Below are 8,965 nucleotides of genomic sequence, written 5' to 3'. Positions count from 1 at the left end.
GTCAGTTGGAGAAAATGGACTGCAATTTGCCTAATGTTCACCATTTGTGTCTGGTCTTCTTCATCTTCAGTCTGTAATGAGAGACTATTTAGAACAAATCCAGGAAAAAGTGACCATAACTAAGTATATCTACATTTGGTTCCTCATCTATAACATGGTTTTACTACTAACACTGTCTAGAAAGAAGGTAAAACAGCACCAAACGCATAAGAAGAGTTCAATAAACTAGTTTTTAATTACTCTTACTAACAATCAGTCTTACTGAACCATTATCTTTTTCTAATATCTTCTGGTTCGATTACTTTCTATTTTACAGGAAACATTGCTTCTTTCTCATTTTCACAAACACAGCTCACTCATTTAACTTGTAGCTCTGTAACTATTAAAGGAGAGGGGACAAACATAGTATTCCTGTTACACTAAGCCAAATACTACCATGGGTATCTACATGCTGATTTTCCTAATCATCTCATGAGGTAGCTATTAAAACTTGATATTGTCTAAGACTGAATACTCGGTCATAAATTGATGACTAAAATTCCATTACATGAAACAGGAAGTGATGTTGGGAAATGAAACAAACCAGGCATTGAAGACAGGGCCCATTCTATGTCACCCGATGGTAAAATACAAAGACAGTTACTTTATTGAAGCTGAGAGCGGAAGAGTTGCTGCTAGAATCTGGAAAGCACAAACAGTAAAGAAGGATCCAGAAAGGTTTAATAGATACTAAGTTATAGGCAAATACGTCCCAGTGTTCTGTTTCACAGCAGAGTTACTGGAGATTATGATAAAGTATTTCTTTAAAAGAGAAACAGAAGCCAGTACAGGTTTGGAGAGAGGTCTGTCATGGGTGAAATGTTAGGGGATTCACAGGGATGACCCCAACTAAGAATCTAGACAGTGTTGGAGAGGCTGCCTTTGATGCCCTTCCCCTATAAGGAGATTGATGAGTATCTTGGTTACCATTCCTAAAGTCTTCACCCAGCAGCTGTTGAAAGCAGAAGCAGACACCCACAGCTAAACACTGAGTCATACATCTGGAACACAGTTGCAGGAAGGGAGGAGGGATGAGCAAAGAAGCCAAGACCATGCTAGAGTAACCAGCTAACCTAACCTAGTGCGAACACAGGGACCCCAGTCCTAAAGCTGGAGAACCAGCATTGGATCCAAACAAGCCCTCTGAGTGTGGGTGCCAGCTAGGAGGCCAAGGCAGTTTATTGTAGCCAGTGTTTATCCCTAGATCACAAATGGACTTTGGGAGCCCATTCCCTATGGAGGATACTATTAAAGCCCAGGTATGTGAAGGAGGGCCTGGGTCCTCCCCCAAAATGATGTGATAGACTTTGATGATCCCTCATAGAGGGCCTCACTCTCCCTGGGTAGTGCTTGGGAAGCATGGGAGGGTGGGAGGGCAAGGGATGGGGGGATGGATGTGTAAATAAGAGTGCTTCTAAAATAAATAAAAAAAAGAGAATCCTACAAGGAAGAATTTTGATGATTTTGCTCTAGAGATGTGTTATTTGAAAATATATTATTTTACCCTGATTTGAGAGTTCTACAGTATATACTTGCCTAAAAAAAACTCATAACATGCCACCTATATGTTCACACTTCCAGTTAAATTGTCAAGGAAAGGACTGGCAAGATGGTTCAGCAGGTAAAGGCACTTGAGGCCAAGCCTCATGACCTGAGTTTGATCCCTGAGCTCTACATAAGGGAAGCACAGACTGATTCCAAGTTGTCTTAAGACACACTGTGTGTACTGCAGCACGCATGCCCTCACACACAAGTAAATAAATACAATAAAATTGTGAACACACACACACATACATAGTTTGTTAAACTCCATAGTAATGTGAAAATGGTGAATTCAAGTTTTACTGTGCTAACTTTTGAAGTCAGTATATATTCCACTCTTAACAAAAAATTGCAAAATCCAAACGATGAAATAGTTTGTCTTTTGTAACACTGTTTTACAAGCTTCTCAGTAGGAAAAAAATGCTTCAGTTGCACATAAAGGCCAAATTTAGTTGTCACCTGACTGTAGTAAGAGATAGACGTGCAGAAAACTGATAAAGCACAGTTCTGGGTGTGTCTGTGAAGGCTTCTCCAGAGATGTTTGGCATGTGTGTTAAAACGAAACAAAACAAAAAAGTGTTCGGGAAGAACCATCCTGTATGTGGATGGAATCATCCAGCAGCTCCAGGAAACAGAGGGATCATACAGCAAAGAAGGGAGTCATGTGTTTCACATCTGCTCCAGTTTTTTTCCTGTTGCTGTCACTCATGGATTTAAGATTCCAGATTCTTTAGCATTTCAATGTGATTCTCATCAGGAACTCTCCAGGTGCATCAAGGCCCTCAGCCTTAGGCAACATCTGTAGTCTCTCTTCCTCTGAGATTTCCTGGTCTAGGCTGGACAACTCCTGCAGGCAGCTATTGTAGGATGACTGCAGGCAGCCATTGTAGGATGACCTAGATTTTAACCATTGAAATCTATCTGAAAATAATCCTCTCTGAAGAGCCTGAGCAAAACAAACACCTGAGAATCAGTTTCTACACACTGTTGCCAGTCCACTGGGCACTGAAAAATGAGGTGCTATCTGAGACTTGGTACTTCAAGATTCGTCTTGGACATGACTTCTAACACTTTGGAACTGCTTTCCTCGCAATCACATGCCAGATGTAAATAGTCCCCCACCCACACAGACCCAATTGGTGGCCTTAGAATGTTTTCCTTCCCTAGCAGATAGAACCAGAAGCTGTTAGACTATTTTTCTGAGATTGTAAAAAATTTTATGATTGGTCTCATGGCCACCTGTCTCCAGTCTGTTTTCTGTTTTACCTGTCTAGGCAAGACAAACTAGGAACCCTACCAAGTTCCTATGAGGGCCAGCTGTGGGAATGCAAGGTGGCCTCCCAGATGTGCTGTCTGAAGTCTTTTCTAGGCCTGGTCAATTAAACCCTTGCTTCCAGATGTTTAATAATCAACTGATGGTAAGTTTCTTCAGCCTTCATATGAACTGATGGTTGTATTATTTTAGCAACGTGTTTTGGTTAATATGCTAAATGCTTAACACTTATTTAAGTTACATGTGTTGCACATGTTTGTCAGTTATAATAACTATCTGCTGCTGGTGTTATTCTGTATCTGTTTCTATTCTTCAAAGTGAGAGAGGTGAAGAAAATTACCAAAGCCACACAATGAATAGAGAATCCAGTGAGGAGTGCTGTTTCCAGGGTCTTCCAACCTTATACTGCACAGGTGACTCAGCAAGCCAGACTTAAGATGGGGATGATCACCCAAAGGAATCTCCATCAAATGTGGAGAAACTACTTCCTCTTCCCTTCATTCCTTACACTTCCCAACAAGACAACAGAGAATCAGCTTCTCAAACCTGCATATACTGAAAGTGAGAGCATGTTACATGATATGGTCAGCTTTATATGATTTGTAGCCAATTTTATTTTTTTGTTGTTGTTGCCAGCATAGAAATTTATTTAAATTCAAAATAATGTGACTATAGTTAGAACAATGTAATAATTGTCTAAAGGAAATATCATCATTGGCTCTGAAACAGTCTAAAGATGTTCTGGAGTCAAAAATATGTAGTAAGAAAATACAGAAGCAAGTGTGTTGAGTGTAGAAAGCTGTAACAGGTGGAGCACACTAAGACACTGTAACAATCCAAGCAGGAAGACACTGTCAACAAGCTGTTTTACCTGTCAATCCCAGACAGCAAGTCAGTAACCTGGAACGAGGGGATAACCCCACTTGGTTAACAGGACAAACTTCCCTCTAATTTGTCTTTGTAACCAACTTCTTTCCTTTTACCATGGATTCCATCTTGTTGACAAAGCATTTGGTTTTATTTGCACAGTGGAGTAAATAAAATATCCTGATCAAAGTGTTCAATTTTGTTGAAGGTGCTGAAGGATCAAAACTTTTAAAAAGGTCAACTGAGCTAGTTAGAGAAAACCATCAGGTACATTTGCTAAACAGATGAAAGCAGCATCGTTTAAAACTGGGTAAGAAATCCCAGAGATTATTGTAATGTAGATGATCAAAAGTACACAAATGACCTTTGATTAAACCCATCACTTAGAGAGAGAAGGACAGAGTCTGGTTCCCAAGTGTCCATGTCCAGAGGGCACATCAGAAGGTCTCCTCCTCCCTCAGATACTGGAACACAGACGAGAAGTCTTTCTTTGAGTAACCCTTGGCACACATCATCCTGTATATCTGGTGGGCCAGGCTTCCTAGAAGAATTGGTCTCTTGGTGCTGGAGACAGAGTCTTGAGCCAGTCCCAGATCCTTACCTTCACCATGAGTGTTGTTCCAAATCCACCTTGATAGTTATTAGATGAGGGGACTCCATCCATCACCCCAGGTACAGGATTATGTGTCACTGGACCAACACCGGCCTGAGCTCATATTCAGGATTTTAGCCAACAATTTTGGGTCAAGCCCTGACCTGATTCCAAGATTCATAGCTTCAGCAGTTCCAATCATACTTATAGCCAACAGCATGTTGTTGCAGATCTTTGCAGCCTGCCCAGTCTCAACAGCTCCACAGTATATCACATTCGAACCCATGCACCCCAGCAATGTTTGGGCAGCAGCAAATTCATCTTCAACTCCTCCTACCATAAATGTAAGGTTTCCAGACTGAGCAGCTCCTACACCACCAGAAACAGGGGCATCCATGAAAACAGCTCCCATTTTCTCTACTTCTTTCGCCAATTGTTTTGAAACTGAAGGATCAATAGTACTGGTATCTATTAATAATGAGCCTTTCTTCACTTTTTTTAGAATCCCATTTGCTCCAGAATAAACTTCTACCGAATTCATACTGGTGGGCAGCATTGTGATAATCCTGTCCGCCTTTTCAGCTACATCTTCTGGGGAAGACTCTACCTGTTCACTAGCCTCTTGAAACTCTTTGCATGCATCAGGGAACACGTCATAGAGAATGAGTGGATAGCCATGTTTTATGAGATTTTTCGCCATTGGATTCCCCATGTTTCCCAGTCCAATGAACCCAACCGGAGTCTTAGAAGCCATTGACCTAGAACACACAGCTGCAAGCCTGGCCGCTGGCCGCTGCCGACCACTCCAATACCAGAGACGGGAGGCTGCTCCTCAGAGCCCCAAGGAGGCTGCCATGCTGCCCCCGCCCCGCCTCCGCGCCGTGAACTCCGGCCTTTAGCCAATCCTTCGTTTCATAAAAACAGTTACAAAAAAAAAAAAAAAGCAAAGAAATTACCAAAACCCTGTTACCATAAGTTTGTGAAAAACAAAAGGAATAAAATTCTCCACAAACTTTACTCTGTAAAAGTATTCTAAATTTACCATGCATAGTATCAAAAAGTTCCTGACTGGTGATATAAAAACCTTTCAAAGTTTAGTATGATGCATGTTTTTGAGGACATTTTTGAACTCATTCTATTAACACTCAGATGGCTGTAATGAATACAGCTGCTGGGAGACTTGGCAGATTTACAAATGAAGTTAGAAATGCACATGTTTGTCGCTTAGAAGTCACATATACCTACTGTTCTCTTTTTTTACTAGGAAATAACAATTCCATACTTTAGAGGCAATTGTCGTTCTCACTTTTTTGTTCCAGAGTCTTACCAAATTCGATAGTTTATTTTAGTGAAAATCACCTTGCTGTACTCAGCATCTTGTCTCAGCAAACTTCCCTAAAATAAAATGAACAGCAGCAGACTGAAAAGAACCAAAATGATCACGAGCCCATTCCTTTCCAAATGAGCTCATTACTATTAATTTCTGCTGTCCTCAGAGAGTATTTGAAAGAGCAAGTTTATCAGGAGAGAAAAGTGTAAAAACAAAGTTGGTAAAGATATCGCTTCCCTTCAAAGTTGTTTCCAAAGTGAGTCAGTCCCACAGGACAGTGTCTCTTGGTGGCACAGAACAAGAGTAAGTATAATAACTAATTAGCTATGCACAATTCTGGAAGCATACATGGAGGTTTAAACATTGGTGTTAAACAAAAGCTGGCTCTTTATAGAACCACCTCAGCAAACACACATCTCACAGTATATTCTACTCACAGGGAACCTCTGAATTTCCCTACTTGAAAATCTAGAAAAAAAGATAATAAAATGGGAGAAAATAAAACAGTAGAAATCAAAACGTTTAAATACATGTAAAGGCTTATCTTCAGTGGGTCAAAATGTCTGGTTATTCCTACTTCTATGAAATGGAGGGTTTTACTACGCATGACAGAAACGTATGGATACAGAACATAACCTGCAGATGATAATCAGAGTGACACAGCGTCTTACTTCCTTGATCCCTCCACAAATGACCCTTTTATAATCCTAGCTTACCCCCTTTCCTACTATGTGACATTAGATTGCTGAGTCTTAGTACTTCGATTTAATATCTACAAAAGGAAGGCTACCATGGTTCTTACACTGTAAAGAACAAAATACTATATACAAAGAGCTTAGGGTAGTACTTGGCAGAGTCAAAGCCAAACAATGGTCATGTACTTGGAGATTATTCCAGTCTCCGTTCTCATCTTCCCTCTCCCCCAGAGAATGTGCTGAGACAATTATAGACATTCTTTTCTGCCTTTGTAAAGACTCATAGGTCTATGTGTGGTTTGGAGACTCAGAAAGAACACAATTTGTTGAAAGTGATAGGCTCTATTTCTTTCTATGGGTCAAATTTCTCAAGTGTCCTCAACAACAAAGTAGATTAGTTCATTTTCAGGTATAAGATGAAAAGGAGGAAAAGGGTAAGGTAGAATGTTTGGCTTGACTTAAACTGAAATTTAAGACTAAAAGGAAAAAGAAGCTTCTGAACTCTTACAAAACCCAGTTTATAAGATGAAAGGGAGAGCAAACAAGGTTGGTGGTCATTAGGACCAATCACTAGTGTACACTTTCCTGACAAACTTAACAATACTAAAAAGCCTCAAATACCAGATGTTTGGAATTCTTGTTGTTGCCTAAATGATAACAACTTAAAATATCTCCCTTTCTCTCTGTATATCCACTTATCTACATTTAAATTGGTATTTTCCCAGCAAAGAGAATTTTGTATCAAAATTTCTCTTGCTTCTTTTACCTGGTGAGGCCATTAACAACATACCAGCTTCAAGCTTAGCGTATAAAAATAGAGCTCTACTTACTACCTGTCTCTGAATGATGCCTGCAGTAATTTCACTTTTCATTAGTTCTCTGTTCACAATAGATAGGGAATGGAATCAACCTAGATGTTCATCAATAGATGAACTACTAAGAATAATGTGGTGCTCATTCACAAGGAAATGTTACTTAGAAGTAATGTAAAATGAATTTGCAGGTAGATGGATGAAACTGGAAAACAGTACACTGAGTGAAATAACTCAGGCCCAGAAAGATACATGCTATAGGTTGTCTCTTACATGCAGATTTCAGCTTCACATCTTTTGCTTCACGTCCTGAAACTAGACACAGATAGAAGCCAGGCAACTAGAAGGGGCCTTTGTAATGGCATTTTAAGGGAGTGGGCTTAACAGATTCTAGACAAATCAAAGTAGTAAGGTGTAATAAGGGGGCAGAAGTGTTTGAGCAGGAAGCATGGTAAGATATAGGGAAAGTCAGGATGTGAAGGGGAGGGCTCACCAAGAGGCAAGACTATGAAAATCCACATACACTTACCATCTCATAACCAATATTTAAACAGTAATTTGAATGATAGAACACATGTGAAATGAAAGATAGGTAATAGGCATAGGCAGTCTATGGGGCCTCTGGTAATGGACCAGTATTTATCCCTAGTGCAAGAATGGACTTTGGGAGCCCATTCCACATAAAGGAATACTCTCTCAGTCTAGACACATGGGGGAGGGTTTAGTCTCTATTCCAAATGATATAACAGACTTTGAAGATCCCCCATGGAAGGCCTCACCCTCCCTGGGAAGAAGAAAGGAGATGGGATAGAGGGTTGGGGAATATTGAAGGTTAAAATCTTTGGTGGGAATGGGGGTGGGGAAATGGAAGGGAGGAAAGGGCAATAGGTGAACTAACCAAAATTAAAGACTTAGGGACATCTACTGCTGATGCCATTTCAGTATACAACTTAAAAGAAAAAAAGGGTTTAACCAGAATTACCTTGCATATGCAAACAAGGTCAGTACCTGAAGACATGTGTCATTACATGAAAATCACAGTAGAGGGCAGGGGATACCTCCCCACATGAGTTTTTGGTCGGGGAATCTCCCAGAGGTCTTGAAAACAGTGCAACTTTGCCCTGATTACCCACCCAACTGCATGGTAAGACCTTACTGCTGAAGATACTGCAAACTTTGGCCACAGTACATAGAGAAATCAATCTCAGATTGACAAGGAAACTTCTTTCCTGATAGCCAGCTTTAATAATACTGGGAAATGCTATGCTGGCTCCTGGGAGAGAAAAGATATCAATGGTCTTACCTATTACTAAACCTTGCATGCTGTAGTATTGAACTGTCAGGTAAGATGCGTATTGGTACAATAATTGTACAACTTTTATTGGTTAATTAACCATTTTGTTAATGGATTTGTTCCCTGCAACACAGGAGGCAATTTCTTGCCTGTATGGTAATCATGATCAAAAATCCATGGCTGGGGAGGTCATAGGCCCCAGGGTAGAAACTGCCATTGTTGTTTTGCTACGTGGCCATCTTGTCAAATTCCCTATTAACTACTATAACAATGGTTCCTATAGACCTTGGCCGTTCTCAGCTTTGTTCAGAGAAGCTTCTTTTTGAATCAGTAATAGAACACCAACAAAGAAGAGGCAGAACAAATATAAGAGAGGAAAGATGAGTAAGAGTATTGTCAAATGCTGTCTTATGGATAGGCCATGGCTAACACAACCATGAACTCAAACTTCTGACATAGATGGAGTAGATCATCTCCAGGCCCCATGCCTTACTGAGGAGATATTGATGATGGATAGATAC

The 8,965-nt window shown here is 40.3% G+C and overlaps 1 pseudogene; it reads right to left on the bottom strand.

Annotated features, from left to right (window-relative positions):
• Positions 1-4,158: 4,158 nt before the first annotated feature.
• LOC101826196 lies at positions 4,159-5,169 on the bottom strand (annotated as a pseudogene).
• Between the last annotated feature and the right edge of the window lie 3,796 nt (positions 5,170-8,965).

The sequence above is a fragment of the Mesocricetus auratus genome, unplaced genomic scaffold (assembly GCF_017639785.1).
Source record: "Mesocricetus auratus isolate SY011 unplaced genomic scaffold, BCM_Maur_2.0 Super-Scaffold_15014, whole genome shotgun sequence".
NCBI lineage: Eukaryota > Metazoa > Chordata > Mammalia > Rodentia > Cricetidae > Mesocricetus > Mesocricetus auratus.
Note: the sequence above shows the minus strand (reverse complement) of the source record. Positions and strands in the feature narration are given on the sequence as shown.